At 43.7% G+C, this 26,522-nt stretch overlaps 1 protein-coding gene across 1 annotated transcript in view; it reads right to left on the bottom strand.

Moving 5' to 3' along the window:
- The window catches only part of ARMC9 (armadillo repeat containing 9), a 1,183,007-nt gene that overhangs the window by 776,895 nt on the left and 379,590 nt on the right, over positions 1–26,522 (bottom strand). The gene's annotated exons all lie outside the window — the stretch shown is intronic.

Below are 26,522 nucleotides of genomic sequence, written 5' to 3'. Positions count from 1 at the left end.
CGTTAGCAATGGGTGAAGCGGATATGGAATTGGGGGAAATGTCATCAGATTTTTTATAAAATGTTTATTAAAAATGATTAGAGGATAACAAGTCAAACCTGATGGTGAAATGGTGCATGATTTGGGACAAATAGAGAATTTTGCTCAAATGGAAAAATGAAAACCAAAATAAGTAAGGACTGCTTGATAAAATGATGAATGGTCTAGAAAACTTATCAATTAAGACATTTCTTAAAGAAGAATTCAATGAATCATTTGAAAAGCAATGGGAACCTTTGATAAATGTTTAAAAACAGAAGGGGAAAAGACTTTATTTTGGACTGGAGTGTAAGATATTTGGAAAACATTGCTTACTTTTAAAAAAGCATCCCATATATGTCTTTACATCCTGTCTACGTTTGGATCTTTCTTTGCAATGAGCATGTTTCCTTTTAGATTGTTGTCTTTTTAGCTGGTATGTCTGGACCTTCTATGAAAACTAGAAAAAGAAGGAATAAGAGATACGGCTTAGACATAGAAGAGATTTCTCTAGGCTTGTTATGAAAGAAGTGAATTGTATGTCTGTGTTTACATTTTGATATAATCTTTCTTTTTAAATTTGTAGAATATATTTTAAGGAAGGAAGGGGTTGAAGGAAAGGAAGAGGGGGAAAGCTGAGGTTATGGAGGGGAGGGGAAGGAGTGGGGGGAGGAGGGCAGGAATAGCGGAAAGCTGAGGGATTTAAAGGAAAAGTTGTGGAAGGAGAGGGAGGAAAGAGGCAGAGCAAGCAATAGGAAGGAGAGAAAGAGACGAGAGAGATGAGGGGAGAGGAAGGGAGAGAGTAGGTGGGGATGCTTGTGACCCGTACAATACGGAAGCATTGACGCTGTGCTTATCTCTCATTCGTCCCTTCCTTCCTTTGCTATCCCATCACCCAACTAAATACACCCTGGCTACTCTGCGTTGAGGCCCCCACAGGGCTGCTGGGGATGTAGTCTCTCTTCTTCCTTCTTCCTTGCTGACTCAAGCACCCGGCTGACTTGGTTGGCCCAGACACCCTGTTGGGCGCTATCCTCTCCTCCCCTCATCTTCTCCATTGCAGAGCTGCGTCCCGTCACTGAACCCGGGACAGGAGCTCGACTGGACGGGACATTTTCAGCCTGGGTGGAACCGGTGGGATTGTCCCCCCCAAAGGGGAAATGTCCGCATCCAATTTCGCGTGGCACAGGAGGAAGACGTGATGGCATCTTCTCTTTCTGGCCAGAGGCAGCAAGAGTCCTAACGAGAGGTTCCTTTGGGCACCACTTTGGCTCTTGTGGGAGGTGCCAGGCATGTCTGTTTTATTTCCCCAGGTTTCTAGGGCTTCTTCGAAGGCCCTGGGCAGCTGGCATCCCCTGGGCCTGAGATACCCGGATTTGTTGGCTTCGTGTGGTCTCTCCACAGCGCCACATCCTGGTCAGAGGCCACTTGCACTCTTGGCCTTCCTCCTCTCTGGCCACTGCCACCTCTTGCTGAGGAATTGGGGCAGGTGGGGCTGGACCCTGACTGAAAAAAGTCCCCGTTACTTGGAGCACGGAGGCAAGGTCTGTGTTGTCTTTGCCCTCACGCGTTCACCTGGACTCCGCTCTAAAGTCCTCCAGGGCTTGAGATATAGACACAGTTTCTGCCTGTCCCTGGTGTTTGCTGCCATGCCAATGGGCCAGGCTGAGCGAAGAGAGGCACCTGGGAGAACGAAAATGGGTCATACTCTGCTCCCAGAACATGGACATGGTTTCTGACTCAGGTCAGAAGTGGCGGACCTGCGACTGAAGGAGTGGACATGCTGGGAGCGCCTCTGATGCCATGGACATGACTAAACTTACAACTGAGCATGGATGCTGGGACCTAAATGCTGAAGGAGTGGACATGCTAGGGATGATGGGACCGATGCTGAAGAGGAGTGGACATGCGACATAATGTGGCCTGCGACTGAAGTTTGGACATGCTGGGACCAGCCTCTAGACATGACTGGACTTGCAACTGAAGCCAGTAGACATGGACTTACCGTGGCATCTGATTTTGAACCAATCCAGGTACCACCGGTCAAAAAACCCGTGGTTCCCACTAGTTTGTGCCGGTTCCAGGAATCGGTTTGGAAGCTTGATGGCTCATCCCGTCACTGCTTCTCCTGGGCCCAAAAATCCCCAGTCCAGCCCTCCTAACCAGCTTCTTTGGCCTCTGACCGGGTTCCCTGCGACCTGTTTTTAAAAATTTCCCGCAGCTGAGGAAGCCGGAAGAAGGTCTCAGAGATGCCGGGGAAAGCCAGGAAGGAGGTTGCAAGGCTTCTGGCTTCACTGCCCCCCTTCTGGCCTCTACTCGGGGGGGGATTTAAAATAAGGTGCATGGAAGCCAGTCATGCCAAAGAAGCCAGTAAGGAGGCTGGACCTATGATTTGGGGGCCAGGAGAGGCCGGGCCAGGCTGCCGGCAGAAACCAGGGTGGATTCAATCCGATTCGAACTCGCACTGGTTCCCACTTGGGCTGAATCGGTTTATTTCAATCCAGCCCAAAAAACACTGCAAAAACCCAGGATGCTTTTGATGCTGGTTAATGGGCAAAAATGGGCAAACTGCCTGGTCCCTTTCTGAATCGATTTCTAAAATCGGATTCAGTGGGAACCTTTAACCCAGTCCCGATCCCGATTTAAACGTGTGGGAACAAGGCCCAGGGACTTGCAATTGAAGCAGTGGACAATAGGCTTGTGCTTGGAGATAGATGCGGGACTGAAGCAGCTGCAGACATGTTAGGACTTGCAACTGAAGCCATGGAAACGCTGGGACCTGTTGCAAATGAAGCGGTGGACATGCTAGGACCCACTGGATCTGTGCTGTCTCTGCCCCACCAGGGATAGGTACATATTATCATCTCATGCACACTGTATACTGAAATAGGCTGGGATTCTCAATTGCAGTCCATTTGAGGCAGACGTAGCTGCATCCATACTGCATGAATAACTAGTTCAACACCACTTTAAACCGCCATGGCTATGGAATTGTTAGTTTATTTTGGCACCAGGGCTCTCTGACCAAAAAAGCGGAATGTCTCACAAACTGCAGTTCCCAGAATGCCATAGCATTGAACAATGTCAGTTAAAGCAGCACTGTCAAACGGCATTAATCTGCAGTGTAGACACAGCCAGAGAAAGAAAGAGAGCAATAGGATTCCTTACTCCTTGCTCCATAGCTAGCCCTGGGTGAAGTTATGGGACGAAGACTGCGATGGAGAATCCCAGCCATCCTCACCAACGAATGTGAGACGAAGCCAGAAGGATCACCCATCATCCCCGTGAATCCAAAAGCCCCTCTGCTTGACCTTCCAAGCCCAGGCCCCATTGCAACACTCAAGGGACCTAGCCTTGCTTTCCCTGACTCTCAGTCCAAAACCACACTGCAGGAATAATCCTGTTTGAGACCGCTTTAAACCGCTGGCTCAATGCTAGGGAATCGGGGAAGCGTTGTTCTGTGAGATATGAGCCTTCTTCTGTGTAGTCTGGTGCCACAACAAACTACAGTCCCCAGGATTCCCTAGCGCTGAGCCCAAGCAGTTAAAGTAGTCTCAAACTGGATATTTCTTCAGTGTGTTTTGGACCTCCGAGTACAACCGAAGCGGTGATGCCCACGAACGGAACATACACTCTCTCTGGCTCTGCTCTATATCAAGAGCTATCCAAGGTGTTGAACCCTTTTCTCAAAGATGGATCGAAGACCGTGGGCAATGCTACCTCCGTCTGTGTGCCACGGCTAGAGGTAATACAGTTTGACACCACTTTAACTGCCATGGCTCCAGGCTATGGAACCCTGGGATTTGTAGATTGTTGTGGCATCAGAGCTCTCTGACAAAGAAAGCTAAATTCCTAGAAAACTGTTTTTTAAAGATATAAATCAGCATATTTAATAAGTAAAGTCCAGTCCCCAGTTCTAGCTCAAGTGAATTTCATTTTTTAAAATTTATAATTGATATATTTATTTGGGCCCAGAAGCTTGTTCTTATTACATGATCACCATGTGTGGGAAAAAGTACCAATTGTTATTTGAGCATTTCCAACACTTACTGCTTCGTCCTTTGTACATTCTTGCTAACTTTTCTGGTGAGAGGTGCCATCTGGAAAGCGTTTGTAATAGTTCTCCAGGGTAAATTTCAGACCTTTTGGCCATGTCAGGTTATGTCTGATTTCTGTTTTATGCTCATGAAAGCTAGACAGTGAAGAAGGAAGAGAACTAACTCATTTGTAATGTGGTGCAGGAGGAAGGGTCTACTGATACTATGGCGACTGAAAAGGCAAATGAATGGGACTGAGAGCAAATCACGCCTGAACTCTCCTTAGAAGCCAAAAGAATAAACTGGGTGGTCAAAACCAGGGCCTATAATGAAATGACATGACTCCTAGAAAATATGATAATGCTGGGGAAAGTGGAAGGCAGTAAGAGAAAATGAAAACTGCATCAACAAAGCAAACTCTGAGCTTGCAAGACCCAAGCAGGGCAGTTGATGACCAGGACCTTTAGGTTTCTCATTCATAGGAGATTATTGCACACAAAAAAAAGCGACTACCCTTGCCGGGATACAGTTACTTATCGGATGCAATGGGGAATTATCACATGAAAAATAATAATAATACTGTTTATTTTTATTATTATTATTTTATGCCGCCAATGCAACTGGGCAACTTGAAGGGATGTCATATTGAGGAGGGAGCAAGCTTGTTTTCTTGCGCTCCAGAGACTAGGACCCAGAACAATGGATGCAAGCTCCAGGAAAAGAGATTCCAGCTCAACATTAGGAGGAACTTTCCTGACATTAGGCTGTTGACAGTGGAACAAACCCCTCAAGTGTGGTGGAGTTTCCTCCCTGGAGGTCTTTAAACAGGCTGGATGGCCATCTGTCCATGGGGATGCTTTGATGCGATTTCCTGCATGGCAGAATGGGGTTAGAAATGGTGGCCCTTGTGGTCTCTTCCAACTCTATCATTCTATGACTGCATCCTGGTTTCCAGCTGTGCTCAGACAATTTGCAAACATGGAAGCCAGGATGCAGTTGCCTGGTGGCATGGCAGCATTTTTCATGTGTAAGTCACTTTATTTTTGCATGTGAAAATATCCATATAGTCTCACTATAAATTGAAGTGGATTCAACAGCAAAATAAAAACACAAGGCATTGTGAATATGATATAGCCATCTTCTGAATGGCTGTCATGTAGAAGATTGTGAAAAACTGAGGTCCTTTTTGAATTCCTAAATTTAGAACGCGACCAACAGGTCATAGTGTTTGACGATTGGGCCAAGGTCTGGAGACCAGGTTCGGTTACTGCTCAGACACGAAATCCACTGAGTGACCTTGGGCAAATCATCTTGTTACCCAAAATGCCAGGGTCCTTGGAGGGCACTGACAATTTTAGTACCACTCTCTTTGCTTGGGTCAGGGCTGACCTAAAATCCTATGTCCTGTCTGGCACCACAATTCAAAAAAGATGTTGACAAGATGGAGCATATCCAAAGGAGGGCAACCAAAATGGTTAAGGGTCTGGAAACCATGACTTAAAGTAGCCTGGATTGTTAGCCTGGAGAAGAAAAGGTTAAGTCAAAATGACCTGAATAGACTAGAAAGCTGGGCCACAGCTAACAAAATGAAGGGAGAAAGTAAGGTACATACGCACTTAGGGTGAAAAAATGAATGCACAGATATAGGATATGGGGGACACTGGCTGAATGAAACTAAATGTGAAAGGGATCTGGGAGTCCAAGGAGACCACAAGTGAACATGAGTCAACAGTGGCATGCGGCAGCTAACAAGGCAAATGGATTTAAGGCTGCATCAATAGAAGTATAGTGACAGATCAAGGGAAGTAATAGTGCCACTCTATTCTGCTTTGGTCAGGCCAACTTGGAATAGAGTGTCCAGTTCGTGGCGCCACAATTCAGAAAGGACATTGAGAAACTGGAGCATGTCCAAAGGAGGGCGAAAAAAATGGTGAAGGGTCTGGAAACCATGCCCTATGAGGAACGACTCAGGGAGCTGGGGATGTTTAGTAGCCTGGAGAAAAGAAGGTTAGAGTGATATGATAGCCCTGTTTAAATATTTGAAAGGATGTCCATATTGAGGAGGGAGCAAGCTTGTTTTTCTGCGGCTCCAAGAACAGGACCCGGAACAATGGATGCAAGCTCAGGAAAAGAGATGCCATCTCTCAACATTAGGAGGAACTTCCTGACAGTAAGGGCTGTTCGACAGTGGAACACACTTCCTAGGAGTGTAGTGGAGTCTCCTTCCTTGGAGGTCTTCAAACAGAGGCTAGATGCCACTGTCGGGGATGCTTTGATCTGGATTTCCTGTATGGCAGAATGGGGATGAACTGGATGGCCCCTGTGGTCTCTTCCAACTCTATGATTCTATGGTTATATGAAGTGTATTAATTCTGCAGTGTAGATGCAGCCTCAGCCTGCCTTAAACCAGAGGACACTAGGTGGCGCGCCAGTGCATGCTTTCTTTCCCTTTTTGAGGATTGAGGATTTCTTATAAAGACTTTGACATTTTAATGCTATCCTTGCAGCAGACCTTAAGGTAGGCCAGTCAGCCAAAGAAATGCCATATGAATGCTGGATGTTAGGACAAAGTCAGATCAGCACTTAAATGTTGGGGTTGTGTGCGTGTGATTTTGCATGCTTAGCAATTCAAAAAGGTTTTGGAAAGAAATGGGTGGAGGAAGGTTTGTATCCGAAACCTTGTCTTTTGCGAAATTCCTGCCTTCTCTGGCTTTCTAGCTTTTTGCAAAAGTCCCTCTTTCTTCCTAGGAGCAGATTGAGTTTCTGTAGTCAATTTCTGGTGGTGTAGAATAGATCAGGTCTTTTAATGTGTATTTTATAGTCATATTTTTAGAAATACTGTAATATGGTTGTTAATTTCTCACCCCCTGCTTTTCAAGTTTTACCACTTTAAAAACATTTTAAATAAGTTTAATTATTAAACCAACGATACGCTTCAAATCAATATATATTGTTACATAGCTACCTAAACATTCATTCCTAGTTCTATTATAAACATATAAGCAAACATAAAATGACTTCCTCTTCTTTACTATATTTCAAATAAATCCTTCCATTCTAATAAAAATATTATAACCCCTCTCTTCTGCCAAAAGGCTATCAGAGCGGCTTACAAATTGTTAATTAGACATTTCTTTGTCCTCAGGCTTACAATCAAATATATATATTTAATATATAATTCAGACGTCCATATCTTCTCCCCAAAGTTCAATTCTATTTCCAATATTTTGGTGTATCCCTTTTCTCCCTCCTCCTCTTGATTAAAACTGTAATAAACAATCCTATACATTCCTTTAGTTCTTTACTAAGAAGTAAAAATATTTGACATCCAATAATTAGACATTCTTGCAAAGTTTCCAGTTTTTATCTACTAAACTATATACCTTTTCTTAAAAAAGCAGTAAATAATAAAATAACAACATATCATTACAATATTTCTAAAACAGTAGACAATAAAATAATGCACATTAATTGTCTATTGTTTTTAGAATGTTGTAATGATATGTTGTTAATTTTATTATTTCCTGCTTTTCACTTTTAGGCAGACTTTTATCTGTATTTTGGTTGTTATTATGCAAAGCACCGGTGTAAACAATGGCGCCTTATGAATAAACTTTAACAATATCAACAACAACAGTCTTTTCCAAAGTTTCATTGACACAGGAGGCTATTTGGGAGCTCGGGCCACATCCAGGCACTGCTAAGGCATCTGTGGCTGGATCTGCACTGCAGAATGATGCAGTTTGATGCCACTTTCACTGCCATGGCTCCATCTTATTAAGCCTGGATCTGTAGCTTGTTGGAGCACCAAGCTCTCTGGCAGAGAAGGATGGCTACCTCATGAAACTACAAATCCCAGAATGCCACAGCACTGAGCTGTGGAATTCTGGGGTTTGTAGTTTTGTGAGCTATTTAGCCTTCTCTGCCAGAGAGCTCTAGTGAATGAGCCATGCAGATGCACCAAATGGCAAGCAGGACCATGCTGAACAGCTGTCCAATGTCAGAACGGAGGGCACTGGATCGCCAGGAAGATCTGGAGCAAACAGGCTCTTTGTGCAGTTGATTTGACCCGTGCAGATAGGATCCATTTCCAAACTTCCAATGAGGAAGCCAGTGAAGCTTCAAAAGCTTGCAACAGTTATATTGTGCATTTTGGTTGGCCCAACAAGGTACGTTGTTGTTGCGGCTGTTGTGTGTCTTAGGGATCCAACCCTGGCTCCAGTGTCATTGTCCAACACCAAACTACCTGGCTAGCAAGAGCGAAATAGAGCTTATTATTCCATTTATTTCACGGGTGAGCAATGGCACCAGTGCCAAAAATACTGATAAACCAACCCCTTCCCTAACATGCAGGTATCTGTTAAACACTGCAGAGGTGGGACCTTGCAACCTAAAAGGAGAAGCAATTCACCTCTTTTGACCAGGGAAATGATGGCCCCAAGAAGTCAAAGGCCACAGAAGCAGCTTGGGCCAATGAGGTCCAAGGGTACAAGCCATCCCTGTTTTGTAAAACCCAAATCCTAGCTCATTGCAAAAAGGGAATGTCATAAGGCCTACATCAAAGGTTTGTTGTGCTGGTCATCATAGGGAAGGAATGGGGCGAAAGCAGAGAGAAGCTGCTTAAAAGACTTTTCACAAAAGAAGGGAGGATTATGGATTGCTGGGTTCCTCTTCCTAGAAATGATCTTGTATCCTCCTGTTTTTTAATCTCAGTGATTTAAATGCATAAAAATAGGATTTTTTACTTTAAAAATGGGAGCAGGATGGTGCATTCTACACCTGGTGTGCAAATATACACACACACAAATACAGAATACGAAATGCACAAATGGAAATGTGAAATACAGAATATGAAACACACAAACAAATTATCTTTATCGCGGCAGGTTGTTTTTAACTTTAAAAAGACCTTTTGGTTTAAAAAGGCATTGTGTTCACACCTGCTGTGCAGAAGGGTTTTTAATATGTATTTTTAATCTTCACTGTTATGATTTTAAGGATCTTATGCGGTTTTAAATTATTGGTGCTTTAACATGAATGCTAATTGATTTTAACCATTGGGTTTTTAGTTGTGCTTTTTTTTAACCTTGTTCTCGCCTGCCTTGGACCCAAGTTGAGAGAAAGGCAACGTATAAATAAAATAAATTGAATTTGTTAATGGGGGACAGGAGGGAAGTGAGTGAGTCTCTTGAAAACTGCAGTGGCTTTATGAAATCCCAAGGGAGATTTTATTTGCACCCCAAGACTCATTGAAGTCTCTCCTCAGGTTGATCTAGGTCCTAGGCTATATTCTTCTGCACTGAAGAAATAATGCCGTTTGACACGATTTTAACTGCCATGGCTCAGTGCTATGGAATTCTGGATGGATATTTGGCCTTCTGTTTCAGAGAGCTCTGGTGCCCACAAACAACTATAAATTCCCATAACTCATAGCATGGGAGCCATGGCATTTAAAGTGGTATCAAACTGCATTAATTCTGCAGTGCGGATGCAGCCTCGGAAGCACGCACCCCTCCACGTTACATTTTGAGCAGCATAATTTTACTGCACCGTTTTCATTACAGCTTACTGTAGTCTTTTTCTTGTTACGATGCTCTACCCCACCATCCTGGAGAGAGCACTCAGGTCACAGTTCGGACTAGCACTCACGCATAGTACCTGATCTCTAGCTCTCTTATTACAGCTGCAAGTACAGTCGGCCCTTCTTAACACAGATTTTTTATACACAGATCAAGCATCCACGGTTTGAAAATGTTCAAAAAAGTATAAATTTCAAATATCAAACCTTGATTTATATTTTTATAAGGGACACCATTTTGCTATATCATTATATTTAATGGGACTTGAGCATAAACAGATTTTGTTATACACGCGGGGGATCTTGGAACCAAACCTCAGTGTATAACAAGGGTCCACTGTATCTTGCTTGGATCTAGGTGTAGTTCCTGGCCTCTGGAAGGGTTCTTTTGGTGCTGAAACATTGCTGCTGTATCAGCATTGATTGGTGACAAATTTGTTGTTGGCCAAAGAAGCATCAGATGCTACACAGCTGACTAAGCATCCCAGCCCTTTTGTTGATGGAGTCCAGCATCCCTTTATAGTCAATGGCAGCATGGACCCTGAAAAATACTAGCTAGAATATCCTCTGAGAATTGTACTCCAACAGAGAAACATTTCCAAATTTTGCATTCTGACCACTGAGGAGAGTAGTGGAAGAAATTCAACAGAGGCAGCAGCTAAAAATGTCAATGCAATTCTGGGTGCATCAGAGCAGTGTAGTCTCTAGATCAAGGGAAGTACAGTAAAGCACTGCTCAATTTTGCTTTGGTCAGTCCTCCCCTGGAATATGTGTCCAGTTCTGGGCATCGCAGTTCAAAAGGATATTGAGAAACTGGAGCAGTTCAGAGGAGGGCGACTAAATGGTGAACGGTCTGGAAACCATGGCTTAAAGAACTGGTGTGTTAGCCTGAGGAAGAGAAGGTTAAAAGGGGACTGATAACCATTTTTAAATATTAGAAGAGTTTTCATAGAGGATGGGAGCAATTTGTTTTCTGCAGCTCAGAGACTAGGAAAGGAACAATGGATTCGAACTAGAGGAAAAAAGATTCCACCGCAACATGAGGAAGAACTTCATGACCGTAGGAGCTGTTTGACAGTGGTGCCTCAGAGAATAGTGGGATCTCCTTCTTGGAGGTTTTTAAACATAACTGTGTGGCCATCTGTGGGGAGTCCTTCAGTTGTATATTCATGCATGGCAAAATGGGGTAGGACTGGATGACCTTTGAGGTCTCTTCCAACTCGGATTCTTTGATCTTGAAGGAATAGATGCTGTGCCAAGTTCACCTGGCAGTACAATGTCCTGGCTTTCCGCAGCTTCCAGGACTTGTAAGAACTCCAAGGCAAGTGGTGTGGAGGGTGTGTCAGGAGTGCTTCGATTGTGTGTATCCGGCACACCGGCGGTGTGGTCTGGATGACCCTTGGGGTCTCTCCAACTCTGGGATTCTGTGATTCATGATTCTAAGGAATAGATACTGTGCCAAATTCCTTATTCCTGATGTTTATTCCTGATGTTTCTCCGGCATCTGTGGCTGACACTTTCAGAGAATGCTGACCTGAAAGAGTGGGTGTATGTATGTATGTGTGTGTGTTAACACACACACACACACAACACACACACACACGCACTGTTTTATCCTGGGTAAGGAGGAGTGATTCCTATGTTAATCTGTGATTCTTCGACTTCACATCTGGTCTTCTTTATTCCCCAGGATTTTTAAGAGCTCCAGGGGGAGTATGTGGGAGGTATGTTGGGAGTGCTTGGTTGTGTATTCTAGCATGGCATGGGTTCAACGGATGACCCTGGGGTCGCTTCCATCACTAGGATTCTCTGAGTCTGTATGGATAGATGCTGTGCCAAATTCACCTGGCATACAATCCACAGCGCTCAAGGTTTTGGCAAGAGGGAGTGTGGTGTGTGTGTGTTGTGTGTTTGGAAGTGCTTTAAGTGTGTTTCAGGAAGCAGCAGGGTTCGGTTGGATGACCTTTGCGGTCTCTTTCTACTCTAGAATTCTCTGATTCTAAGTAATAGATCTGTACAAATTCACTTGGCAGTACTACATGTCGGCTTCCAGGATTTGCAAGAACCCCAGGGAGTGGTGAGGCGAGTGTCAGGAGTGCTTGGATTGTGTATTCCAGCATGGCAGGGGGTTCAACTGGATGACCTGGGGTCTCTTCCAAGCCTAGGATCTCTAATTCTGTAAGAGATTCACCTGGAAGTACAACATGCTGGCTCTCCGGGATTTGCAAGCCCACCAAGGGGAGCATGCGGAGGGTGAGAAGGCATTCTCGCTGATGTGCATGGAAGGCTTGCCTTTTTGCACAAAGGTGAGCCTGTGTGTGCCTTTCCAGGGAATCCAGCCAAACTGGCCAAGGGGCCTGCTCTGAGATGTGACGCCACCCACATGCTGCCTGCTTTTGCTGCCTTGCTACTGGGTTGAATGGTCACCTTCCCCTCGCATGCCAGGATGGTTAAGTCATGTCATGTGACCACTGGCCAATTGGGACTCAGAGCTGGCTGAGAGAGTATGGGGAGGGGAGAGAGAGAGAGAGAAGAGAGAGAGGAGAGAGAGAGAGGAATAACATCTGGCCAGATGTTTGTGTGCAGACAACTCTGTGATGGGCATACAGGCACCTGAGCCCTTGGAGAGGAACCTCTGGAAGAGATGCAGGAGGTGAGTCCAGATGTGGCAGCTGCCTTGCCAACCTTCCTTGGCATCTTGACAGCATCCCTCTGGCGGGTGAGGATGTCAAGCCAGTCTCATTGGCGAGGAAAGAAGAAAAGTTCTCGGTTTGGTGCCCCAGCCCTGTTTTTGAACTTCCTGTGAGGCTGAAACTGACAAAATGCAGAGTGCCCGCCTGGCACCACATTGCCAAAAGTTTCAGGGAGTACAAAACAAGTGGGTCTCCTTGGAGGAAGGGCCAAGGGGTTTTGTTTTGTTGCTTGGAACAATCCAGTTTTTTTGCACGTGGCAGAAAGAGTGCGCTTTGTCCCTTTTTGCTAGGGAAGTGTGATGGCTCTCCTTCGGTTTTGACAATGTTTATATTATTATTATTAACCTTTATTTATGAAGCGCTGTAAATTTACACAGCGCTGTACATGCAATCTTTTTAGTTAGACGGTTCCCTGCCCTCATTTGTGGTTTGTTGTTCTTGTTCTCATACACAAAGTCGTGGCTGTGGTTTGCTATGGGTATAACAAATTTTCTGCGTCTGTGTGTTGTGTGCCTTTCCAACTTAGGAACCTATCATGGAGTTTTGTGGCAAGATTGGTTCAGAAGAGGTTTGCCATGCCTTCTCCCGAGGCTGAGAGAGTGTAACTTGCCCAAGGTCATCCAGTGGGTTTCATGGCCGAGTGGGAATGAACTCTAGTCTTCAGTCATAGTCCAACACTCAAACCACTATGCCACGCTATGGGTATTAATCTTAGCATAGGAAATTCACTCATAGAATCATAGAATCTGAAGTTGGAAGGGATCCCAAGGTCATCCAGTCCAACCCCATTTGCCATGCAGGAAACACAATCCAAGCACTCTCAACAGATGGGCTTCTGCTTAAATACTCCAAGGAAGGAGAGTCCACCACTTTCCTAGGCTCCTGTGATAACATGAGCTGGACGTGTATGTCTTTGTATAGACAGTGGTTCCAAACTTTGGTCCTCCAAGTGTTTTGGATCTCAACCTCCCAGAATTCTGACTGTTGCCAAGGTGTCTGGGGCTTCTAGGAGTTGAAGTCCAAAAACCATGGAAGACCACTGTGTGAAAGTCTGCTGGAAAAAGCAGCTGTGAGCATCACCCAGGAAGTGTTGCATTTTAGGTGTTGCTTCTTCCGATTGATGCCTCCATTGGCTTCTACTCTCCCCCAACTTGCTCCATCTGTAATGTGATGATAAGGGACCGGCCTACCTTGCAGGAATGTTGTAAGCGTTAATGTTACGTCATGTGCAAACTTGTACTTTGAAGGCTTGACATATGCTGTCTAAATGCAAAATATGATTCATGTCTTATGCTCACAGGTTCTGTCACACACATTAAATGTCCCGATGTGCAGGAATGGCCTTGTGCGTTTGTCACATGTGTGATGGCTGAGTAAAGGCAGGTTTTGCAATGATGGAAAGCACTGCCATGCTCTTTTAGGCAGAAATATCCTGCAGCATGAATGTGCATGCAAACCAGCTCTCCATGTGGTATTGACTTGACCACAGAGATGTCCTGTATTTCTGCATCCATAAAAACCAAGTTCAGGGAGGAAGTGATGCATCTTTGAAGAATACTGACTCCTTCCTTGTGGCAGCATTGGCATTCGAGGCTGAGCGTTCAGGGTTTCATTGTGTGCCACAGTCTTTCCCACAAGATACAAGATGCTTCCATGTCAGTGGGTTCACTGGGATTTAGTCCAGACTTTAAAAAAACTATCCATGATGCTGAGTGTTCTGGGCATTAGCACTTTGGCTAGCTTTTTTAAATTTGGACTAAAACTAGGAGGGGTTCATCAGCCCATTGGCATTGAAAACTCCAGCTGCTATGGGAAGAAGGTGCTGGTGGAGTTTGAAGGCCCATACTGTCCTGTTTAAGGTGCAATGATTAAAGGGGGACATTAAAGGTCCAAGGTGTGATGGTTTAAAAGTGTATATCTCAGCGTCAAGAAATGCCCAGACAATATTCTGCGCATTGATTAATGCCCGCCGAGTTGTCACACGCGTGTATGTTAGTTTAGATTTTATGTCTGTTTCACATAAACCATGATGATTAAACTGATGATTAAACTGAAAATGTGCAAAATACTGCCTGCCCCAGAAACACATGAGACGCTTGTACTATCCCCAAATACTTCTGTAGTCCCTCTTGTCATCCAAAACCGCAGAGTAAGGATTCCTGAGACTCCCAAAATGGTCCCCCCAAATCCCTCTCAGAATGGACCCTCTATAGTCCCCTTCCTATATTATTCAGATTTATTTACATTAGCCGACTAATACCATATTAAAGCATAGAAAAAACAGGACATTAAATTGGTAATAAAACATGCAAAATAAGACTAAGATTATATCTTGTCACTGGACAATTTAAAATTCTCTCTTTGTCGAGCTAATTGATGTACTTGGCCATTTGATAGGACATGTAGTAATCAGTTACTGCCAATAAAAATATCATATATAATTGAGAGAACAGCATCTCTGATATGTAGAACAAGAGGGTCAAGGTATTGAGCTCCCAAGTCCAAATACAAAGAAAACTTCAGAAGTAAACTTCAGAAGTAAATGATACAAACTTCCGTCTTTCTGCAGCCGTATAGGCACTGTCTATTGGAGTTTGGTAAGGCATTATAGTGTCCTTAACTTCCATTAGCTGCAATGTATTTAATCTGCAATTAGTTAAAGGGAACTTCAGTTGTATGGACAAGGAAAGGCTAGATAACATGGCAATTTACCAGGATAAATGGGTGAAATTCTTATACAAAGTGACAGAAAGACAATTATCCACTAATGCAGCAATTTTCCTGGAAATCAATAACCGCTAAATGCCTTGCAGTTCAGTTTCTAGTGGCCCCATTATATCCTTTGCAACCAACAGCTTGTTGAAACTCCCATCTGGATATAAGATAACAGATTTTTGTACCCATAAGACTGGACCCATTTCTTCATATGCCATTGAGACTAAAGGGGAAACTAGCTGAACAATTATTTTGAGTTAATAATAAATGGCTGTTTTCTGAGCCAACATTTTACTGAGAGCGTGCGGATTCCATATGTATAACAACCTTGAGTGCAAATTTGGGGACATCCAGAGATCTTGTTAGAAATTTATGTTGTACGTATCCAAAACTGCCAGTCTGAGTGGACTAAAACTGCAGCCCCATGTGACAGCTGGGGCAATCGTTTACTCTTGTATAGCTCAAGGAATGTGCCCAAAATGGTCTCTCCATAGTCGTTCTCAACACGGTCCCTGCGTAGACCCTCTCAAAATGGTGACAAGAAGTGACACTACATTACTTCCTCGTGCCATTTTGAGAAGGACTGCAGAGGAAGACAAAGGGATTTGAGCTTGTGCATGTTTGGGTGGGGTGGTGCAGCCACATGGATGGGCTGTGGGGAGGGAATAGCCCCGGTCCCCATCCAATTACGCACCCCTGCTCTATGAATCTTTGCTAGCAGGCATGTTCTTCCACTTTAGGGTACAGTTCCCAGGCTTGGGTTTTGGTCGGGACGCATTTGGGCAGAACTAAATATGGAAGCTCAACATTCAGTTTCTGGAAGGGCTCAGTGGCTAATTGGAGATGATGCACTTGCTCCAGTTTAATCTGCTCTCTAAAGATGTTTGTTTCAGCCGGTTTAGGGTGCGAGTCACTCCTTTGCTCAGAGCAAGAGGCCGCTTATGAAAGCGTGCAGTGGGTCAAGGCCATAGAAGTCCCATCGCCCACCACCACATAGCCTATAGCAGGATATTGTTGTCGTGCAGGTCCTCATATCCCTAGGAGTTTATCACACAAAGGAGACCGGGAGTTTATCCCATGAATATCCTGGAAAAATCATTTAATTACACGAAACGATTTCACACAGCGTCACACAAAACCTGCCATTAACATGTCACAAAGAAGCATTAATGCGCATCTTTGTACTTTTGGGATTTCAGCAACAATGCATTTCCGAATCACTTTATTTGCACATTGCCTATGATAAGCATTCGTGCAATTACTTGCCATTTTGCTTTATTTGCAGGATGCTTTAAATGCGCTTTAATCTCTCTTTAATGCTGAAATTAGCCCCAGTGTGATAAACTCCTTAGCCAGCATATCGAGTGGCAAAGAATGCTAGGAGATGCAGTCCATCTCTATCTGGAGGATGCATGATCCCTACCCTCATCTGAACTATCAGTCCTATTGGTGGTATCCCATGAAAAGCAAAGAGGAGCACTGGAGGGGAGGAGGTTGCACAGTTGGGCAGGCAATAGGGCAAAGCCTGTTAACGGGGTGTGATTTTGCCATGTTATATACACTCAGCCTGCCATATCCATGCATTCTTTATTCACAGATTCAACTATCCACGGCAGGAAAATATTCAAAAATATATATAAATTCCAAAGTATTTATTTAGATTTTGCCATTTTATTAGGGACACCATTTTGTTATGCCATTGTATTTAATGGATTTTGGTATCCAGGGCAGGGGGGATACCTAAATCTGCGGATGCTCAAATCCCATTAAATACAATGGCACAGTAAAATGTTTTTTTGTTGTTGCTATCACCCTTGAGTCGATCTTGATCCATGGCGTCCCTGTAGATGAGACAATTCCAAGACTTCCTGTGCTCCACTGTTCTGCTCAGGTCCTGCAAATTCTTATCAATGATGTCCTTAATAGAGTCCATCCATCTAGCATGTGGCCTTCCTCTGTTTCTGCTTCCCTCCACCGTGTCCCATGTATAAAATGGTAAAATCACACACACAGTGATGCCCCTTGAACCAAACTGTGGCCTAGTGGATACATGAGTCAGCAGTGAACATGAGTCAACAGTGTGATGCAGCAGCTTAAAAGGCTAATGCAATTCTAGTTTGCATCAATAGTGTCCAGGCTAGATCAAAATAGTGCCACTCTATTCTGCTTTGGTCAGGCCTCACCTAGAATACTGTGTTCAGTACTGGGTACCACAATTAAAAAAGGATGTTGCGAAGCTGGAATGTGTCCAGAGGAGGGCAACTAAAATGGTGAAGGGTCTTCAAACCATGCCCTATGAGGTACATCTTAGGGAGCTGGAGATGTTTAGACTGGAGAAGGTTAAGAGGTGATATGATAGCCCTGTTTAAGTACTTGAAGGGATGTCATATTGAGGAGGGAACAAGCTTGTTTTCTGCTGCTCCAGAGACTAGGACCCGGAACAATGGATGTATGCTACAGGAAAAGAGATTCCAGCTCAACATTAGGAGGAACTTCCTGACAGTAAGGGCTGTCTGACAGTGGAACACACTCCTTCCTCGGAGTATAGTGGAGTCTCCTTCCTTGGAGGTCTTTAAGCAGAGGCTAGATGGCCATCTGTCAGGGACACTTTGATTGAGAGTTTCTGCATGGCAGGGAGTTGAACTGGATGGCCCTGGTGGTCTCTTCCAACTCTATGATTCTGTGATGAAAATGATGAAGGGTCTGGAAACCATGCTTTATGTGGAGAGGGAGCTGGGTATGTTCAGCCTGGAGAAGAGGTTGTTAAGAGGTGATATGAAAGCCCTGTATAAGCATTTCATAGAATCATAGAGTTGGAAGAAACCACAGGGGCCATCCAGTCCATCCCCATTCTGCCATGTAAGAACTCTCAATAAAAGCATTCCTGACAGATGGCCATCAAGCTTCTGTTTAAAGACCTCAAAGGAAGGAGACTCCACCACTCTCCTACTCCACTCTCACCACTGTCAAACTGCTCTTGTTGTCAGGAACTTCCTCTTAATGTTGAGAGGTGTTGTATTGAGGATGGAGCAAGCTTGTTTTCTGCTGCTCCAGAGAACAAGACACAGAGTAATGGTTGCAAATTACAGGAAAGAGATTCCATCTAAACATTAGGAAGAACTTCCTGACAGTAAGATCTGTTGCACAGTGGAATATGCTGCCTTGAAGTGTGATGGAGTCTCCTTCTTTGGAGGTTTTCAAGCAGAGGCTGGATGTCCATCTGTCGGGAATGCTTTGATTGTGAGTTCCTGCATGGCAGAATGGGGTTGGACTTGCATGGCCCTGGTTCTGTGATTCTATACCAAGGGCCCATTGCAATCCATGTTAACATGGGTAAGTCTACAGCTCAGTAATGTAGTGCATGCTTTTAATATATAAAATCACAGATAAATCTGATTGCCTCTCTTCTTCAAGAAGGCCGAAGTCATGAACAGATAGGAAAGGCCTTTCCTCATAGCCCTGGAGAAGTGCCATGCGTCAAGAAATGCCCAGGGATGGGCATGCTCTAAAGACCAGAATGTTGCCCATCCTCTGGAGTGACAGCCATTTGGGATGATTAGAAATGATTTCACATTACTCTTAGTTGCTTTGGGGAGCATTCCCAAGCTGTTTTTGGATGTTTGGGTAGAGGTGGCACCAGCAGTGTCACTAGGGGAGTGCAAGGGGTGTGAATGCATTGAGTGAGACCCTAAAAGGGATGGCACTGCTGCTTTCCAAACATCTGGCTTTAGGCAGAAATGGGATGTGGTTTTCACCTGCATCCCCTTAAAATGCCGAAGGGATGGTGCGAATGGAGAGGCAAAAGGAGAGACCTGTTTGTTTTAAATTTAAATTTAAATTTTTAAAAAATTGGAAAAAACCCCATTCCTTTAACATTTTCTTTAAAAACATCACAACATCTTACCAAATGTTCACTTTAACCCCTACTTTGGGTCCCTGGTATCCACTTGGTTTGGTTTCAGGACTACCACGGATACCAAATTCCATGGATGCTCAAGTCCCATTAAATACAACGGCATAGTAAAATGGTGTCCCTTATATAAAATGGCAAAATCAAAGTTTGTCCTTTGGAATATATATGTGTGTGTGTGTGTGTGTGTGTGTGTGTGTGTGTGTATATATATATGAATATATATGTATGTATATATGGAATATTTTCAAGCAGTGGATGGTTAAATCTGTGGATAAAGAATCCGTGGATATGGGGGGCCAACTGTACAAAAAAAACCCCACATTATTAAGAATTCTGAATGGTATGTTATGGGAGGAGGTTAGTAGAGGTAGACACCATGCATAACCACATAGGATGATGCCATAGGTTTCATACCACTTTAAGTGCTGTAGCTTCCTCCTGTGGAACCCTGGGATTGGTAGTTTTGCAAGTCCTTTAGCCTTCTCTGCCAAAGTGTATGAGTGCATCACAAAACTACAAATCACAGGATTCTGTAGGTCACTCAGTGGGTTTCATGGCCGAGCGGGGAATCGAAACCTGCTCTCCAGAGTTGTAGTCCATTGCTCAAACCCCTACGCCTGTTTTTTTAAACAGTCCATGGGACCCATACAGCACTTCTCCGGCACCTTATCTCAATCTATAAATAGAATCTGCAGTAGTTTTTATTCCCAGGTTTTACAGGAGCTCTCCAACCATCTGAACCTATTTTAAGGCCAGGGTTCAGAACCTTGGTTAGTTCCTTAAAAGTCTGCAATTAAACCCAGAGCGGATTCACGGCCCCAATGACACGGAAAGCCCCGGCATGTAAGCATATTACAAAATCTCTCCTCTGCCGCCCGATTTTGTGAAATGAAAACTTCCACTTCCCACACACAGCTGCACTCAAATGACAACAGATTCCCTTCCTGGCAACTCACAAACCATCAGATGGGTTTCCAAAGGGTTCAGCTAATGGGCACACAAAAGGGATTACTGGGCTATATCCAGTTTTTAGACTTTAAAACTTCATCTGCACTGCAGAAATAATCTGGTTTTGACACTGTTTTAACTGCCACGGCTCAAAGCTATAAAATTCTGGGAATTGTAGTTTCTTGTGGCATCAGAACTGAGCAGAACTCTGTGGGACCACCTTCCCCATCCCTGGTTGAACCCTAAAAAAAGAGTGGGTACTAGTTGTTATATCCTAGAAGTCACTAACTCGTAACTGTATGAACCCTAAAAATGTGAAAATAAATTTGATTTCCTGTTGTTTTTGTTGTATGCCTTCAAGTCGTTTCTGACGTATGCCGACTCAAAGGCAACACTATCACCTGGTTTTCTTAGCAAGATTTGTTCAGAGGGGGGTTGCTTTTGCCATCCTCTGAGGCTGAGAGAGTGTGGCTTGACCAAAGTCACCCAGTGGATTTCTATGGTTGAGCTGGGATTCAAACAGTGCTCTCCAGATAGGGCAATTTGTTCTCTCATATATATATATGATTTTGGGATTTGTAGTGCAAAAAAAAGAAGGTTCCCCCCACCCCAGTTTGACATTTATTCCTCATTCAGAGGAATTATTGTACATTCAATACAAATGTAAAAGAACAACAAATGAAAATGATTGGAAAATGGCACAGGACGCTACATCAGTTAGCATTTACAAATGAGAAATTCCAATCAAAATGTTGGCGTGGATCTGGAGCGAAGGGGATTTATATACATATGTGGTGGAAATGCTCATTCGTTGAAGAATTTTGGACAGAAGTTAAGGAACAGGTGAATATAATAATAGGGATAGGGATACAATTAAGCAAAGAAAATGGTTTAACTCTTGGCTTATTTCCGTCATGTTCACACTCATCTGACCACAACTGATGCACTTTGTAGTGAGGCAGCCGAACAGCTCACTTAAAATGGTGCATTTGGCATCGGATCTCTTACCAGTTCTTTTTTTTAAGAGACACAACGATTTGCATCTTTGGAAGTGTGAGTACGCTACCAAATCAATTCAGATTGCGCATCATTCTTGGAAAAGGAGGTGCCACCATTTTAAATCGATACGGTGGCAAATGTGAATGACAACAGGGTTAAAATGGCATGAAGAGATTCAGTTGCAGTAAACCTAGTGAGAACACTGAACCAATTCTGAATCTGTTGTGTATTGGTGTGGAGATGCGAATCTCTTCATTCAAAAAAGTAAGTGTCAATGACCCCTTCATTTAGGGGAATTAAGAATGAATAGTAATCCAAGATATGTAACAAAACAAATTTTAAAAGCCGCCCATGAAGTGATTACTTTTAGATGGGAAAAGAAATCTAATTGGAACCAATCTTATTCATTTAAATATATAAGAGATTACTGTACAGTATATACTCATGTACAGTATAAGACTAGAAATTTGTGTTAAAAAATTGACCATGGGTCAATGTAAGTACAGTACTGTATTTTAATATGCACACACACACACACACACACACGTGGTGAAAGGCAAGAGTTTAATCCAGGGGTAGGCAACCCTTTTGAGCTGGGGGCCGGGTTGCTGTCCCTCAGACAACTGGGGGGCCGAAGCCAAAAAATAAATAATTAAATAAATTGTAAAAAATTAAATAAATAAATTAACTGGGACAAATGTAGGGCAAAATTTTCAAATGGAGGGCACTTTTTAAATAAAAAATGGAGGTCATGCAAAAAAAAAATGGCGAATTAATTAAAAAAGGTAAGATAAATCCATGTTTCTGAGGCTTCTATAGACAATTGCCCCACCGTGCCCCTTGTGCGAGACTCCAAAGGCCCCAGCGGCAATCGGCGGCAGGACCAGGCTGGGGCTGGTCCCAAGGCCTTGCAGGGCCGCATCCGGTTGCCTACCCCTGGTTTAATCTATCCTTGAAGCACTGACCCCCTTCTACTCTCTCATGCATCCAACCTTTAGTATGTACACGAATAGTTATGCCTACTGGAATGTTGTAAATTCCTTGGCATTATTTTTATTTACTTCGTCCTTTACATCTTTGATTACATGCAACTAAAGTTTACCCTCGACTTGCCCACAGGTCAAATCAAAATCCATAATTTTAGCCCCAAAACTTGCCCTCGACTTATATATAGGTTGACTTATAGTTGAGTATATACGATACATATATTATTTGATTTCCTTATGGAAAGAAGACTTAACTATGTTAGAGAAAGCAATAAAGAATCATTGAGAGATAAATGGGAAATTATGATTAAGAAGTACAGTGGACCCTTGTTATACGCTGGGGTTTGGTTCCAAGATCCCCCGTGTATAACAAAATCTGTGTATGCTCAAGTCCCATTAAATATAATGACATAGCAAAATGGTGTCCCTAATAAAAAATGGAAAATCAAGATAAATTCATACTATTTTTGAACATTTTCAAACCGTGTATGCTTGAATCCGTGTATGAAAAATCCGTGTATAAGAAGGGCCGACTGTAGAAGGTAAAATGGGATATGAAGAAGTAAAAAATACAATGAATGATATTTTCCATATCTCCAGAAATGATTGTTAATTTAAATGAAATGTATTTCCTCTGAGTGTCTGTTTGTGGGAGGTAGGGAAAGTGGAAAATACATACTATGATTTATGGGTCATATAATTTGTACTATGTACTATGTAAATAATAAAGTTTAAAAAAATTAAAATCTGAGCGATCTAATGCTGGCGTGTGGTTGGGTCTCCCCCTTTGGAGGTTTTTAAGTGGAGGCTGGGTGGCTCTCAGTTGGGAAGACTTTGATTGTGAGTTCCTGCATTGCAAAATGGGGTTAGATTGGATGACCCTTGGGATCCCTTCCAGCTCTAGGAATCTACGATTTTCCTTCCCACAGCAGAATTTCTCAACAGCCTCCTCCGCCGCACCCCGGAGTTGATTTCCTGCTTATTCATCTGCACACTCCTCTGAGTTGTTTCCTCCAGGGCTTGGGAGACTTAGGCTGGCATCTCGCCCACCCGCCTCTCCGTCACTTCCGCCCACCATGGCCCTGGCGCGCGGCCTGGATTCCTGTCGTACCAGTGCAGTGACGGACGTGCGGAGGTGGGGTTCGCCTTCACGTGTTTCGTGCTGCAGGGCTTTTCTCGCTTTGCTCCGTCTCGGTTAGCCGAGTCTTCTAGTATAGTGGTCTGTGGTCTGGGAGTTTTCTGCACATGCTCTGGCATGTCTTTCATGTTCTACTATTATAGCCCTCTTAGCCACAGAGGAAAGCAATAGTGGCAAACTTCTTCTGAACAATGATGGGAGATGCTGTCTAACAATGGCACCTTTCTGCACCTGCTCATGTTCTACCATTATACTCCTCTCAGCTGCAGAGGAAGGGAGTGGTGGCAAACCTCTTCTGGACAATGATACAAGATGCAGTCCAGCAACAATGGCACCTTTCTGCACATGCTCTGGGGTCTCTTTCATGTTCTATCATTATAGTCTCTCAGCCACAGAGGAAGGCAATGGTGACAAACCTCTTCGGAACAATGATGGGAAATATTTGAAGGGATGTCACATTGAGGATGGAGCAAGCTTGTTTTCTGCTGCTCCAGAGAATAGGACCCAGAACAATGAATGCAAACTACAGGAAAAGAGATTCTACATCCACATTAGGAGGAACGTCCTGACAATAAGAGTTGTTCAACAATGGAAGACACTCCCTTGGAGCTTGGTGGAGTCTCCTTCTTTGGAGGTCTTTAAACAGAGTCTGGATGCCCATCTGTCAGGGATGATTTGATTCTGAGTTCCTGCATGGTGGAAGAGGGTTGGACTGGATGGTCCTTGGGATCTCTTCCAACCCTACGATTCTGTGAGATGCAGTCCAAAAACAATGACACCTTTTTGCACATGCTCTGGCAGTTCTTTCACACTCTACCATTATAACCCTCTCTTGTTGTTGCGTGCCTCCAACTCGTATTTATAGACAACCATATGAATGAGAGACCCCCCAAGTCCCCCTATCCTCAACAACCCTGCTCAGGTCTTGCAAACTCAGAGCCGTGGCTTCCTTGATTGCGTCTATCGATCTGCAGTGTGTTTTTCCTCTTTTCTCACTGTCTTCCACCTTCCCAAGCATTACTGTATTTTCTAGCGAGTCCTGATGCCTCATGATGTAGCCAAAGTACAACAGCCTCGGTTTGGTCATCTTAGCTTGTAGGGAGAGTTCAGGCTTCATTTGCTCTTGGACCCATTGCCTTGTCTTTTGAGCAGTCCACAGTGTCTGTAAAGCTCTCCTCCAGCACTACATCTCAAAGGAGTTGATTTTCTTCTTATCCGTTTTCCTCACTGTCCAGCTTCCACAACCATACATTGTTGTTGTTGCTGCTGTTGTGCCTTCAAGTTACAAATTGCTAAGAAAACCTTCAAGTTATACATTGTGTGCCTTCAAGTTACAAATCTTGCCAAGAAAACTCCATGATAGGTTTCCCATAAGTCGGAAAGGTTTTCTTGGCAAGATTTGTTCAGAGGCTGAGAGCATGTGTTTTAGAAATTGTTTCTCCCCATGCCCCGGCCACATTGTTGAGCATCTATGCTCCATTGCCCTTTGTGTTGCTTGAGCATGGAACTGGGACTCTGGTTCGAATTCAGGCTTGGACATATAACTCTACTGGGTGACCTTAGGCAAGTCACGTTCTTTCAGCCTCAGAGGATGATAATGGCAACCATCCTCTGAAGGAACTTGCCAAGAAATCCCCATGATAGCTTTTGCCTTATAGTCTCCATAAATCAGAAATTGACAACAATTCTCTCTGCTTTGGATTGGTTCCATCCCTGCCTTCCCTCTTCCTATAACATCAAAAATCTACAAAATAGGGATACCTTTATTGCGCCAACCAAAATGCACAATAGACATGTTGCAAGCTTTCAAAGCTCCTCGGGCTTCTTCATCAGGCAAGGTGTTAAAACTATATAGGAGGCGGAAAATTGAAGATGTTAGTCATAGGCCTGCATTTTGCTCTTTTTGTTCTTTTTGTATTGCAAATGGATGTTAAATATCCTGGACTTTGAGAATCTACCAGTAGCCACATGGCTAGAAGGAGTAGACATCAGTCTGAAAGAAATACCCCTCCACTCCATACTATCTGAACACTGAGAACAAAAACAGCAAAATGATGCCTGATGAAGAAGCCAGTGGAGCTTTGAAAGTTTGCAACATGTATACTCTGCATTTTGGTTGTCCCAATGAAGTTATTACTGTTCTGTGGTTTAACACCTTTGCCTGATGAAGAAGCCAGTGGAACTTCAGAAGCTTGCAATATGTATATTGGGCATTTCGGTTGGCCTAGGCCATTTGTCCCAGAAAACCAAAAAAATCCCAGATTGAAGGGTTTGAAAAATGTCCCTGCCAGCTTGGCTGTTTGAAGCAACAAAATACAAATCCCGGAATGTAAATTGATTGCAATATATAAACAATAACTAAAATACAGTGGGACCTTGGGGTATTCACTGGGGTTTGGATCCAGGTCCCTCTTGGCTACCAAAATCTGTGGATGCTTGAGTCCCATTAGATAGACTTGCATAGTCATGGTGTCCCTTCTGTAAAATAGCAAAATCAAGGTTTGTTTTTTGGAGTGTGTATTCTTGGAATACTTTGAAGCCATGGCTGGTTGAATCCATGGGTATAGGGGGCTGACCATATGCTGTGTTCAATATCAAAAAGTGGGGGGGGGGCTTTTTATTGTTGTTGTTGTTAACTGCCCTCAAGTCGATCCATCTGCAGTTCCCATTTCTATTAATGTTTGATCCCAGGTATGAGAACTCTTTTACCACTTCTGTTTCTTCGTTGTCTGCGTTGAATTTGTCAAGATTCTCCATTGTGATTATTTTTGTTTGCTTCATGTTCAAGCAATAGGCCTGCTTTTGCAGTTTCTTTCTGGATCTTTCTTAGTAGTTCTTCCAGGACTTTGAGGTTTTCTGCTAGAACAATGGTGTCATCTGCATATCTTACATTGTTGATATTCCTTCCCCCAGTTTTCACTCCTCCTTCTTCTGTGTCCAGGTCTGCTTTTCTTATAATATGTTCTGCATACAAGTTGTACAGATAGGGTGAAAGGATGCAGCCTTGCCTGACCCCTTTGCCAACTGGGAACCATTCTGTTTCTCTGTCTTCTCTTCTGACAGTAGCCTCTTGTCCTGAGTACAGATTCCTCACCAGGACTACCAGATGTGGGGTTTTTTATAGGCAGTTTTAAAAGATATACTGTATATGTACTGCCTCAATCCTGTCTTGCATTCTTTTGTCCCAGTTTTGTTGGAAGAGAATGATGGCAACCCTATGTTGGTCCAGTAAAGGTATCCCTGTTTGGTGGATTTTGGCTGTTAATTGGCTTTGCTATACCCCTGGATGTCTCTCTCTTCCCGGCTGCCTCAGGTTCCCACTGTTCCCACCCCTCCTTTTTCTCTCCTTCTCCTCATCTGACTCCTGCATTCTGGACCGCTGGGGGGTAGCATTGTGATTTTTCTCACCTCTGCCTTCCTGCCTGCTTTCCTCTTTCCTGGGAAAGCGCCACTGGCTCTCCTCCGCCACATCGGACGTGCGCTCTCTCCCTGGCTGC

This window comes from Sceloporus undulatus, chromosome 3, assembly GCF_019175285.1.
Source record: "Sceloporus undulatus isolate JIND9_A2432 ecotype Alabama chromosome 3, SceUnd_v1.1, whole genome shotgun sequence".
Lineage (NCBI taxonomy): Eukaryota > Metazoa > Chordata > Lepidosauria > Squamata > Phrynosomatidae > Sceloporus > Sceloporus undulatus.
This window is presented reverse-complemented; position numbering and strand designations above follow the sequence as displayed.